Source organism: Lepidochelys kempii, chromosome 25, assembly GCF_965140265.1.
Source record: "Lepidochelys kempii isolate rLepKem1 chromosome 25, rLepKem1.hap2, whole genome shotgun sequence".
NCBI lineage: Eukaryota > Metazoa > Chordata > Testudines > Cheloniidae > Lepidochelys > Lepidochelys kempii.
The window spans coordinates 7,195,918-7,209,466 of record NC_133280.1 but is presented as its reverse complement, the minus strand read 5'-3'; the positions used below and the strand labels follow the sequence as shown (position 1 = coordinate 7,209,466).

At 51.8% G+C, this 13,549-nt stretch overlaps 1 protein-coding gene across 4 annotated transcripts in view; it reads left to right on the top strand.

Moving 5' to 3' along the window:
• The window catches only part of LOC140903232 (uncharacterized), a 252,585-nt gene that overhangs the window by 223,671 nt on the left and 15,365 nt on the right, over positions 1 to 13,549 (top strand). The gene's annotated exons all lie outside the window — the stretch shown is intronic.

The following is a 13,549-nucleotide window of genomic DNA, read 5'->3' as shown; positions in this document are numbered from 1 at the left end:
GAAAGGAGAAAAGACAAATCTTAGTTTTCTTCCCAGCTAGAGTTTATTGATCCTTAGGATGCAAGAAAAACAGCAGCAGACAGGGCGTAATTTACCTTCGCACATTTCACTTTGCCTGCTCTCAGCAATTCAATCTATCATGGATCCAGAAGGAACCTGCCAAACCCCACACCTGGGTTCCACTGGGTGGTGTGGAACAGGGATGCTGGAACAATTTTTATAATGGGGATGCTGCTGATGGAAACCATGTAGTTGCTTTTTGTTATTACTACTTCAAGCCAGCCACTACTGTGGCAACACCCCCGGTTCCAGCACCACTGCGAGGAATGTGATTTCCAGGCCTCTGGCATTCCCTCGGCACCCCTTGTTTGACGCTGGGGAGCGCAGCGGGGTGTCTGTGAGGAATTCAAATGTTAGGATGCCATGCCACTTCCTGAGGCTGCAAACCCACAGCTGGTAACAGGACACCAGGCTTCCTTGGGGGGGGGGGGGTTGCCATTGCTAGGCTCATCTGAAACACCATCAGAACAAGCTTCGTCCCGGTGTGCTTGCATGCCTGATTCCAGCAGGAAGCCTGAGGTGTCTCAGGGCTTTCAAAGCAAAGGAAAAACATTCTCCAAACAATCCAGAGCCTCAAGAAAGCTTTCCTGCAAATGAAGGAATTGCTGCTGGCTCTGCCTGGGGCCAGATGGAATCCAGGGGCAACGAGCCGGTAGCTTTTTGTCTTGTGTTCATAACAGATCCTCCTTCATCCCACTGCGCCTTAGAAACACCTTTGAAGGCAATGGGAGCTCGACCAGACCTTAGGATGGGATTCACAAAGGGACTTAGGAGCCTAAGTCTGAGGTTTAGGTATCTAAGCCCCGGTTTTGGCTCCACAAAACTCCTGCTGAACCCAGCAGGCCCCGAAACTCCCTCGGCGCCCAAGCTGTCAGAGTAAATGTTCCCTCAGCGCCTGTGTTCCTGCCTCCGGGCATGCACGCTGCTGCCGCCCTCTGGGTGTCCGGACACCCGTCTCCTGCCTCAGCCCCGGAGCAATTCCCAGCCCAGGGGAAGATAGGCTCATTCAAAGGCTGCCTACCAGATTGGGTCCCATTCAGAATCTGGCCACCAGAGGAGGAGACGCCCACCTGATTACTTTTAACCCCATGGTTAGAGCACTCACTCTGCCGCTCTGGCCCTTCCCACAAGAAATGACATAGGTACCGAAGTTATCTACCCCCAGGCAGCGGGTTCCCGTTCGTGGATCGTTAGCAGAGCCAGGTGCCTTCCTGCCGGCCGGACTTAGGTGCCTATCTCTGAGAGATTTCAGAGTAACAGCCGTGTTAGTCTGTATTCGCAAAAAGAAAAGGAGTACTTGTGGCACCTTAGAGACTAACCAATTTATTTGAGCATGAGCTTTCGTGAGCTACAGCTCACTTCATTGGGGGCAGGGCTTAGGTATACCCATCTGGGCAGCATCTCCCACTGGCAAGCTAGTGGCTCCCAGCCTAGTGAGCTGGCTTTTGTGCATCTCTTTCTTCCGGTTCCGTGTACGGGGAGCCTAGATGCTAACTCAGGCTTTGTGGATCCCAGTGCTGTTCCTGTGATTTTCTAGACACTTAACAGCTAAGTCCCTTTGTGGATCTGGCCCTTAATGCTTACGGTGTACTAGAGTGGTTGTGGTGAATTGTTTGTAGAACAAGGGCATACAGCAAATTAATAGGGTCTTTAACATAAAAAGTAGAGTCCAGGGTTTGCTCAGCACTCCCAAGGAATCAGACCACTCTTTAGGGGCCTGCATGTGGATTTAGGAGCCTAATTTTTAGGTCTGTGGGGCTGATCATTGTGGTCATCGTAATTAACCTGCTTGGACGATGTAAGAAAAACAAAACAAAAAATACAGCCCCAACTTTGTCCTGTGCCCTAGACTTACTCTACTGTAGATCATGGCTAGGCTTGTCTAAAGGCCTCACTGCCTTTCCCCTAATTAAGCCAACAGTCTAATTTGGGTTGCCCTGTGACAATGGGATTAGGGTGGCCAGATGTCCCCCGCAATTATTGCTAACAGATGAAAAACAGGGATGGGAGTGGGGTCAAAGGGCAGTAATGAGGGATCCAGAGCGCCCCTGTCCAGCGTCCTAGGCAGAAGACCATCTTTGCCAGCGCCAGGACGAGGTTGACAAGAAGGTCTCGTGACTTTGTGGGGCCTGACTTCTGAATGGGGTTAAGGATTCAATGTGCGTTACGGGCAAGGGGTCTGGTGTGAGTTAGATAACAAGACTGTCCTGTTGTTAAGCAAAGCACTTGTTCCCATGGTTTAACTCTTCTGCCTAAAGGGGAGGGCTGGATTTGGGCAGAGGCACGTGTCCCAGGACTTCCTTCCCCAGGACTTCCTTCCCCAACCCTGGGATACCCCCTTTGACAAGTGGCATCACCTAGGATTTGGGGAGTTTAACCCAGGATCCCAGGGACAATGTCTGTCACACAGGCAGAAGGAGAAGCCGGGGCATTGTTGAATAATTCAGACCCTCTACAGATCTCCTCCAACCCATGTCCCCACCTCACACTGGTCTATCTGTCCAGGTTCTTGTACGGTCACAATCACCATAGTATTTGGGTGGGTTCTGACCCAGTTCACTGCAGTTCAGATTCAGAACAGTCCCGAAGTCTGCATCTATTCATACCCTTGTCTGGCTCCTGGCACGAACCCCGGCACTCTCTTCTGGGGGATCTGAGAGCAGTGCTGCATGGCAATCCAAGCCAGAGTTCTCACTCAGTTCCTGCTTCCCTCTGAGCTCAGCTCAGCATGTTTCCGCGTTGGTTTTGTGTAACATGGAACAGAAGCTGCTTTACCCTTTCATCAACCCTGGCTCCAACAATAACGCAAAGATGCACATGAATAGCATCATGTTCCACTCACCACTGGCTGGCTCAGAACTGCGGGATGCCAACACAACCCTTCCAGCTGCTTTGCAGAAACTGCGTCTCCCGAGAAGTCCTCGCAGGGTTCAAAAAGAGGAACTGCCTGACAAGCAATAAAGTGTGAGGCTTTCTCCTGCCTCCTGGAACCTAAAGAACAACGTGGCCCAATCTAAGATCAAGTGAGGAGCTAAAGCAGGAGAGGAGGGCATCTGGCTAAAATTCCTCCTTTACATTAGTGCTGGGCAAAATTCACCAAGTTTGGTGTTTGCGGCTCCCTAGGAATTAACCAGAAGCCCAGAGACTGTGTACGCATGAACATCCCTCTGTGGGGTGCGGCTGTGAACTGGAGCCTCTGACTCCAATGGTCGTAAATAAGGCTAGGTTTTAGTCACGGGTATTTTTAGTAAAAGTCATGGACAGGTCACAGGCAATAAAGAAAAATTCACAGCCCATGACCTGTCCATGACTTTTACTATATACCCCTAACTAAAACTTGGGCCGGGCGGGGCCGTCCAGGGGCACCGCAGGTGCTGGGGGTGTGGCCCCACAAGTGCTGAGGTGGAGGCGGGTGGCGGCACATGGCCCGGGACCCCCGCTAGCGCTGTGGGGGGTGCGGGCAGCAGCACACAGCCCGGGACCCCTGCTGGTGCTGGCGGGGGGTGGAGAGGGTTGGCGGGGCTGGCAGGCTCCCTACCCAGCTCCAACTGGCAGGTCCCTGCAGCTCCAGTGGAAGGGGCAGCCAGTGGGACTCCGCGCACTGCTCCCTCCACAAGCGCTGGCATCACAGCTCCCATTGGCCGGGAACAACAGCCAATGGGAGCTGCGGGGGTGGTGCCTGTGGGTGTGGGCAGCGCACGGAACCCCCTGGCCCCTCCACCTAGGAGCTGCGGGGACCTGCCGGTGGGAGCCGAGAGCCCTCCCCACCCTGAGGTAAGCGCCACCCCTCACCCCAACCCCCTGCCCCAGCCTTGAGCCCCCTCCCACATACCCAAACTGCTGCTGCTGGCCCAGGGCCTGCCCGGGTCGGCTGTAACAGCAATGGCTGAAAGCACCGTTGTTTGCGCGAGCATTAGCAGGGCGCATCATCGTAGAATACCGTAAAATACTTTTTACAAGGGAATTACTGGGGATGGATGTCGGGAGACCTGGGTTAGATTCCCAGCGGTGACACTGACGCATTGGGTGATCCTGGGCAAGTCACTGCCCCAATACGTGCCTCCGTTTCCCCATCTGTACATTAAAATGGGGCTTGTTTTCCTTTGCAGAGGATTTCTTTGAGCTCAGCAGGGAAGGGGCAGCATGAGCTCATGCTGCAATAGAAAGAAGTCTCAGGACAACACCCCTCCCACCATAAATGTTGGAACCAACCATCTAACCCAAAAGAAAGGGAGCCCCTAGAAGTAATTTGTAAGTAATGAGGTAATTTGTGTCACCCGGACACTGTGCTGGATCCTAGTCGCCCCCACCTAAAACCGTCTTCAGCAGCGAGATGGTCCTAAGCAGCAGCTGTCAGGCCCCTCAGCACTTGAGCAGCTCATTAGCTGAATCAAGAGTGCCCTGAATCAAGAGGACCTGGGAGCCGAGCACTCGCAGAGAAACATCTTGTAACGAGACATCTTGTGAGGGGCGCAGAGACGCCGTGTATTGCCGAGGGCCAAAAGAAAAAACATCTCAAGAAGGTCAAAAATAATGAAGTTAACGGTTTGTGAGGCCAACAATGAGACCTGATTCTCGCACTGCGGAGAGCCCAGGATCTGGCTGTGACCGAGTGCGCTAGAAGGGGATGTCAGAAAACGAATGCTCTAATAATACGAGGCTGAATGCAGCAGCCCTCACTCAGGCACCGATTTCAGTGGGGGATACATAATATCTCACACAGAGGCACATTACTCCTCCCAGGGTGCAATTTGCCTCTGTGGAGGGCAGCCACCACCCTGTGAGTTTAAAGGGGTGAACTTTATTCTCTAATGCATATTCGTGAGGACTGATCCTGCAAGCATCTGTAGAAAACCCCCTAACCTTAGGATACTCCAGCCACGCTATGCTAACCGCTTGACTCTGCCATGTCAGGCTGGAGATCCCACGGGATCAGAGGTCTTCTTTGAACCTCCTGCTTCCGAGCGGGCCTTAATTTTGCCAAGAGCTGCCATTCTTTGCAGGAATGTGGGTGCTTCTCTTTCCAGCAGCCCTGGAGAGCAGAGAGGCATAAGAAAGCCAGCGACGCTGCTGGGCGTCTGTGGGGGCACCAACACCTCGCCGAAAGCCGGTGCGGGATGGCTTCCGCCTTGTTTCTGGTTTCGCAGGACTGCCTGGGTTAGTGCAGCGGTGGGCACATCGTGACTCTGCAGGTACAGCAGGAGTTGTATTTGATGGCCCATTTCAGCAGCTGCTGTTGGGCCAACATCCCTGTGGAACACAAAGAGGATAAAGAGGAACACAAAGAGCACTGGAATGGGTTACCTAGGGAGGTGGTGGAATCTCCTTCCTTGGAGGTTTTTAAGGCCCGGCTTGACAAAGCCCTGGCTGGGATGATTTAGTTGGAGTTGGTCCTGCTTTGAGCAGGGGGTTGGACTAGATGACCTCCTGAGGTCTCGTCCAGCCCTGATCTTCTATGATTCTATGATGTTAGGTGAAGAAGCAGCCAGAGGGTGAGGCAGTGATGTAAAAATTATGTAAATAAATCCCTTCTACTGCCCTGCCGACTCCTTGCCCTGGGGCTGCCACCAGCCCTGCTTCCCATGGGTCTGATATCAGGGATCATTGCTGAGAGGATAGATATGAGGCACCTCGCCCTTCTGAGCTCCAGTCATTCCCAGCTCAGGCATGCGTCCACCTATCAACCCAGCAGGGCCATGCACCTCACTGACAGCTCACCCTGACCCGTCCACCCACCTGCCATGCACACACTGGGACCCAATGAGAGGATTTTCCAACATGAGTAGTGATTTTGGATCCCCAACTTGACAGCCCTTAAAGGGACCTGGTTTCCAGAGGGATGGGGCTGGGCGCTCTCTGAAAACCAGGCCTCTTTAAGGGGTGTCAAGTTGTGCCCCCAAAGTCACTTTGGAAAATCTGGGTGCAAGGGCAAAAATGCTCATCTTGGAGACCCAGTGTATCTCTCCCTGCCACCTGGTCCTGCGTCCAACACAGGGGGGCAAGGTGACCTACATGCCAGGGTCTGGCTTAAAGAGAAAACATCGGGGAGCTGTGCATGGTTTTGCCTCTTTTGGGTGTTGGAAGAAAGTTGAGAAGTGTGTGTATGTTAGTGGGGTCGTACTTTGTTTTTAAATAAAAGGTATTTTTTCCCTTGCTTATGTTTATGCTAGAAATGGCGTTCTTGTCTGCCTTGGGAGACTCTGTGGGTGACTGAAGAACAGGTAGGATTATGACATCATAGTGACCTCAAGAGTGAAACCAGATTCATTAAGAGAGGAAGGGGTTTTTATCCAGACGGTTTGAAACTCTTTATTGTTCATTGGTCTTTTCTCAGCACTCTGTTCAACCTGAACTGCGGGCAACTCTGTTAAAGCATCTCACCCTCTTCCCTTAGCCACCCAAAGAGTCCTCTGGCAAAAACAGGAAACATGATGCATTTCAAGTTAAATATATAATAAAGAAACAAACAAAGGCACAAGCCCGTTTTTGTGGTGTTTCCTTTCTGGGTTGCCTTTAAAGGGACGTACTCCCCCTAGAACAGAGTCATTCATTATGTCATTACATGTACTGCCTTTCTTTAAGAGTCCTGAAGTTTTCTGGATCATCTGTAACATTGTCATGACATAATTCTGCATCATTAGCCAATTAGGTGCCTAATTCTCCTCTCACTTACACCAGTTTTACAGCCATGGGGCCAGACCTGCAGCTGATTTAAAGCAGCGTCACTCCACTTTAAATGGAGTGATGCCGATTTACACTGGCTGGGGATCTCGGGCCAGATTTACAAAGGGATTTAGGCACCAAAAGACACAGATAGGTATCTAGTGGAATTTTCAAAAGCACCAAACTCCCACTGAAATCAATTGGAACCTGTTAGGTGCCGAGCTCTTGTGAAAATCCGGGCAGACGTGTCACACTGAAGGGGTGTGGTGTCTATACTGTGGGCAATGCAGCTTTCTTGCAGCTCGTGTGGGTGCCAGAGCAGTGAAGCTACTGTAACATGCACTTCCATGCGGGCTGTACAAGCCCACCCAGGACCCCGGTAATTCGTCAGCTGAACCCCGAGCTGCCATGGCTTCGGTGCTCCAGCACCAGAGTTAGCTAGATTAAAGATAGCCCGGGTATGTCTACACTAGCTGCAATCACCCCCCACAAAATTCTGCTGAGCTATGGCCAAGTGTGGATGGGGAATCGCTAAGACCAATGCTTGTGGGGTCAGAAATGGGTAATTAGCCAGATCTTCTCCTGTCTGTACCTATGGGGGGGTTGCAAGCTGATGTATTATGATCATGATGAGTAATAAATTATTCATTGTTACTATAATTATTGTTTATCTCAATGTTTCAGTACAGCCCTTTGCTGCATTATCCAAGCAGCTGGCTGCCTCTGTTTAAAAGAAAAGGAGGACTTGTGTTGCACCTTAGAGACTAACCAATTTATTTGAGCATGAGCTTTCGTGAGCTACAGCTCACTTCATCGGATGCATTCAGTGGAAAATACAATGGGGAGATTTATATACACAGAGAATATGAAACAATACCTCCTCCCACCCCACTCTCCTGCTGGTAATAGCTTATCTAAAGTGATCATCAAATTGATCATCAAGTGCTGGAAATGGCCCAACTTGATGATCACTTTAGATAAGCTATTACCAGAAGGAGAGTGGGGTGGGAGGAGGTATTGTTTCATGGTCTCTGTGTATATAATGTCTGCTGCAGTTTCCACGGTATGCATCCGATGAAGTGAGCTGTAGCTCACGAAAGCTTATGCTCAAATAAATTGGTTAGTCTCTAAGGTGCCACAAGTCCTCCTGTTCTTTTTGCGAATACAGACTAACACGGCTGTTACTCTGAAACCTGTTTAAAAGGAGTGGGTTTTTGCCGAAGACAAAGAGAATATGTTCCTATAACTCACAGAGACACACTGTGTTTGGGAGAGAGGCTTCTTTTATGCATGCTGGTCTGGAGAGACTCTTGTGGACAGGCTGCCAGAGACACAGAGACTTTTAGCTGCAAAAGCAACTTTGCTTTGCCCTGCTCTGCTGTAGGGAACATTCCCATACCTTCCAATGCAAGCTTTTTGCTTGGCTGGTGACGATTTCTCTTGTGTCCATCTAGGTGCACTTATTTTTAGTGATCTTTTAGCTTGTGATTTTCTTTTTAGACCCCACTCTAGAAAATCCAGAATCAATAGGTGAGTCTTCTTCCATGCCCTACTCTAATAGCCCTTTATTTTTCATCATCCTTTGTCCTTCTCTAGGGACTTTCATCCAAGGAACTCAAAATGTTTTATGAGCAAGAATGAATTAAGCCTTACAACCCACTCAGAAACCAGAGAATTTTATTATCCCAATTTTGTACAAGAGGCACAAAGCAGCTCTTGGGTAGGGTGACCAGATAGCAAATGTAAAAAATCCGGACGGGGGTGGGGGATAATAGGTGCCTACATAAGAAAAAGCTCCCAAAATCAGGACTGTCCCTATAAAATCAGGACATCTGGTCACCCTACTCTTGGGAGTTTAGCAAGATCACGCAGTGAGAGAGTAGCAGAGCAGAGACCAGAAACCCTAGCTCCCGGGCCCGGGCTTTAACCACTATATACAGTGCACCAAGGAGTTCAGTGGGACTGCCCCCTTCTGAACCAGCCGGGAATTGGGCCCACGGGCTGCCTTGGAATACTGTACATGCTGACTTGGCTGTGCGTATCTGAGGCCCCATGAGTGCAGAAACTCTCTGAGGCCTGTTTCATTCACAAGGGCTGAAGCTGAACACAGGTTATATTGAGCACGCAGCACTTTATTGAACCCTGTGGACTGCTCTGTCCATGCGGCTGAGTTGCGTCCAGCCGAACTCCCAGCATTCCCTGTTCCACTGGTGTCCAGTCAAGAACAGTCCCTCCGGGGAGGTGATTCCCATTGATCATGATACAAGGTCCAGACGTTCCTTATTGCAGAACATGAGTGGAGGATGCAATGTTCATTTACAGAGAACCAACATGCTTCCCCCCATTTTCAGACCCAAATTTGTCCTGAGGCACCTTGGCATCAGTGTGGAACACCCCTGCTATTGTACATCCAGTGCCTATTCTCTGGATCAGTCTGTTCTCCACTGATGTCCACCGGACAAGACATACACACTTGGCATTGGCCTAAATCTTCTCCTGCCCAAGTCAGGGCAACCTTAACCCTCTGTAAGGCACTGGTGAGGCCACATCTGGAGTATTGCGTCCAGTTTTGGGGCCGCCCGCTCCCTACAGAAAGGATGTGGACAAATTGGAGAGAGTCCAGCAGAGGGCAAAGAAAATGATTAGGGGGCTGGGGCACATGACTTACGAGGAGAGACGGAGGGAACTGGGCTTATTTAGTCTGCAGAAGAGAAGAGTGAGGGAGGGATTTGATAGCATCCTTCAACTACCTGACGGGGGGTTCCAAAGAGGATGGAGCTCGGCTGTTCTCAGTGGTGGCAGATGACAGAACAAGGAGCAATGGTCTCAAGTTGCAGTGGGAGAGGTCTAGGTTGGATATTAGGAAACACTATTTCACCAGGAGGGTGGTGAAGCACTGGAATGGGTTCCCTAGAGAGGTGGTGGAATCTGTATCCTTAAGGTTTTTAAGGCCCGTCTTGACAAAGCCCTGGCTGGGATGATTTAGTTGGGGATTGGTCCTGCTTTGAGCAGGGGGTTGGACTAGATGGCCTCCTGAGGTCCCTTCCAACCCTAATCTTCTATGATTCTATGACTTCAGTGGGAACAGAGTTAGGGTAACACTGTGCGCGCTTGAAAATCCTACCAACAGCCCCAACATTAGTGAAGGTGTGACCCTGCGAGGGGTACTGCTCAGGGTTATGGGCCTACTTGGAGGGCTACCTCGGCTGCTTCTGTTTTGGTTCAGTCCATGCATCTTCTTAATCAGTGTGAAGTAACTTTATTTTAGGTGAGTTTCGCTGTGCTGGTGTGATGGCCGCCTCTCTGGCCCGCACCCAAGGATTGAACTGGGGCCTCCACAGATGAAAGAATGAGCTGAAGAATAAGACACTAGAATTGGGGCGCTAACAACTCATCTCCTCCATGGGTCGGCACAGAGTTGGGGTGACCGGTAGCTCCCACCCTTCAGTGAGCCAAGAGCCAGATGCAGCACAATAGACCCGACAAAGGGAAACTGTCAGGCTAATGGTGAGATACCAGCTGACATACAAGCCCCACCCCCCTACTAAAATCAGAACAAAGAGACCAGTTCAGGGGTTGGTTGGATTCTTCTGAGTTGGTTACTTGAAAAGCTCATCAAAGCCCCCCCCCCACCCTCGCCTGGAGCAAGTAGAGAAGCATAGTCATCCCCCACCAGCCTGCTGCATGGTGATGTGAGGTTGTCTTGGTTAAGGGACACGGAGAGCGAGGATCAACTCCCAGCACTGCACAAGCTTCCTGGGTGACCTTGGGCAAGTCACTTCGGCACCCGAGGAGTCCCAGTGACCTCAAAGACACATGTGGGAATGAGGCACCGTCACAGGGTGGGCTCACCACTAGGGGCGCCTCCTCCTGGCTGCTCTGGGGATTAGCTCCTGCCAGGGCCCCCTTCCGCTGCCACTGCACGCCGTACTCTTTCAGTCTCCACAACTCCAGCTGCTCTTTCTTCATGGCCTGGCTGAAGGGCCAAGTCACTAAGCATGTTTCCTCCTTCCAGGGAGTCAAAGACTTCTCCAATGAACATGCTCAGGCAGGCCCAGACGATGCCACTTCCCCAGCGGCTGGTAGGGGAACTGGGGCCCACCCTCTACTCCAGGGTCCAGCTCAGGGACCCTCTAGTCAGCAGCCAAGGTCTGCACCCTCCTGAACCTTACAGCCTTCTCCCTGAGCCTTTCCTTACCTTCTGGCTCTCCCCCATTCTGGGTTTGCCAGCCCCACAACTCCCTCCGACAAGGGAGTGACTGTAGGCTATCTGCCTCTGTAGCCCAAACTCCCATCTCCCTGGGAGTGACTGTAGGCTACCTACCTCTGTAGCCCAAATGCCCATCTCCCTGGGACTGACTGCAGACCCCTTCCCTACAACCTCCCTTTTGCTGCCAATTTCCTGTCTTTATAGTCCCAGCCCAGCTTGTTCCTCCTCAGGGACATTTACTTAGCCACTTGATTCCCCTCAGCAGCGGCTAGTGGGGGGGAATTATCCCTCTTCTCAATCTACATTAACCCTTTCCAGGCAAGTGTGGGGTAACCCCCCTCACAGGTACCTGGATCTCATTGCCTTTCAGTGTCACGGGGTGGGGACATTTTGTGCCTCTGGGATTTGTCGGAGCCGGGGCTCAATCTCTCTGGGTTGCCCAGCAGTAAAAGGAAGATGGTAACAATTCTTCTCCACCACGTTTTCTTTAGGTCTTCAGGGCAGGGACCGCATGTGTTTTAAGAACACAGTGGGGCCCTGATCTCGGCTGCGGCCATGAGGCGTCACCGCAATATAAATAAATAATAATATCTGCCGCGAATTGGCGGATACTCAAACTGTGCTTAGAATGTGAGGCGCAGGAAAGCCATTGTGGTACCGGAGGGGAACTTTACTGGCCAGTGTCTTATTCGCTAGCAGTTCAGCCTACAGAATAGCCTATGAGTCTCAGTCTCATTCCAGGTGTTGGATTTAGCGTGGGGTTGGTGTCCTGGGACATACAGGAGGTCAGACGACATGATCTGCTGGCCCCTTCTGGCCTTACCCTCTGAAATTTAGCGCACTTCTAGCATCCCTTGTGCTTTCCCCACCGTGCTGAGGTTGGAAAATATTCCCCTTCTCACCCTAAGTTCTAAAGAAATGGAAAATTTGCCAGCCAGCATCAGGGGCTAAAAGCGTATTCTGCCAGTGGGTTTTGCATTCGGCCAACAGGAGGGCAAGGGGTTTTTAGAACACGACTCTCTTTTCTTCTACTGAGACCGTAGCATCGTTTTCAAAGGGACCCGCTGTACAGTGCGAGGCACAGCCATCACGTGGAAGGGAATTTGAGTTGGCGCAAAAATACTTTATTGATACACAAATGCCAGGACAGACACTAAGGGAGAAAAGGCACTTGCGCACAGAGGAAAAGTCTCCACCTTTATATAGATACACGGCATTGCAATCAAATCTACCGCCCCCTTGGGCTGCAGCACTGTACCTGGGCTGCACACTACAACAACAACAAGGAGAGAAGATATCTCCCTACACAGGACTCACCCCTCACACTGAAGAGAATCTCAGTGAACTGCTAGCAGTGTAGGGCCTATGACCCTCAGTGGAGCAGTTCGGATTACCCCCCTCCCCCAGCAGAAGGCAGCAGTGCACACACTTCAGCCAGCTCCTTGCACCATTTTCACATTTGTGGGTAGAGTAAAATGTCCAGAGCTCTTGTGTTTATGTCCAGAAGCCCAGCCACAGGGTAGAATTTCATGGCATTGAGGAATACACCCCAGAGTAGACCCTGCTTCCCAGGCGCTGCTACACAAGATCAGTGGAGAGGAAAATGTCTATGTTTGAGATGTCTGAGATGTGCAAAGTGCTTCTTCAGGACCCTTTGGAAAAAGTTCCTCTTGGTGGTGGCAGGGAGCTCTGGGCTGGAGTAGCTCCTCTGACAGGCAGTTTCTAAGGGCAGAGATTTCTGCTTGCCTTCTGTGTCCTCTGCCTCTCCTCTCCCCAGCACATCTGTGATCTGTCTTCTTCCGGGCAAGCGGGGCCTGGCTGGTCGATCACAGCCCTGCCTCCCTTTTCTACCCTTGCAACTGGGCTGCTGAGAACCGTGCAGCCTGCAGTCTCTCAAGCAGCCACTCCTCCAAGAGCGACCGGCTGCATGGGCGATGGGTGCCGCGGGGTCTCAGCAGTTTCCCGGCTGCTCCTGGGTGACAGGGTGTTTCTTGGCACCAGGGCACCTGGAGAAAGCTAAGTCCAAGCGGAAAAACAAGGCCTCCTCGTTGGTCACTTGGGGGCTCTCCCCCAGGGTGACAAAACCATAAGGGGTGGTGATCTTGGGCAAGTGGGGCAGGGACAGGGCTGCCCGGGTGACAGGGTCTGGCATATCCTCCACCTGGGCAGCCAGCTCTGCACTGGAGCAGCACGGCACGGAGCCCCGGAGGGCACGCCCGTTCTTCATGGTGGGGTCTGAGCTGCTCCTCCTGGCCTTCTGCTCGGGCTGCCCCAGGCCTGGCCTCCACAGCTGCTCCTTCCCCTTGCTGAAGAGCCTGTGGTCCTCCTGGATGGCCAGCGAGGGGATGATGAACTGTGGGATGCGGTCGGGTGTCACCACGTAAGTGAAGATGTCTCGGGCGCATTTGCCACGGGGGGAGCTCCAGCAGAGCCTCGCGGGATCCCAGACAGACATCTCCAGCCGGAAGATAAACTGGCTCCTCTCCTCCGTGCCTGGCAGCCAGGTGCTTAGTTCCCCAGCTCCATGGAGCAGCCTCCTCTAATTTGTACTCTCCACCGAGCCCGGATTGCTCCCCCCTCAGTGACGCTCCGTGATGACTATTGCCAGACAGCCAG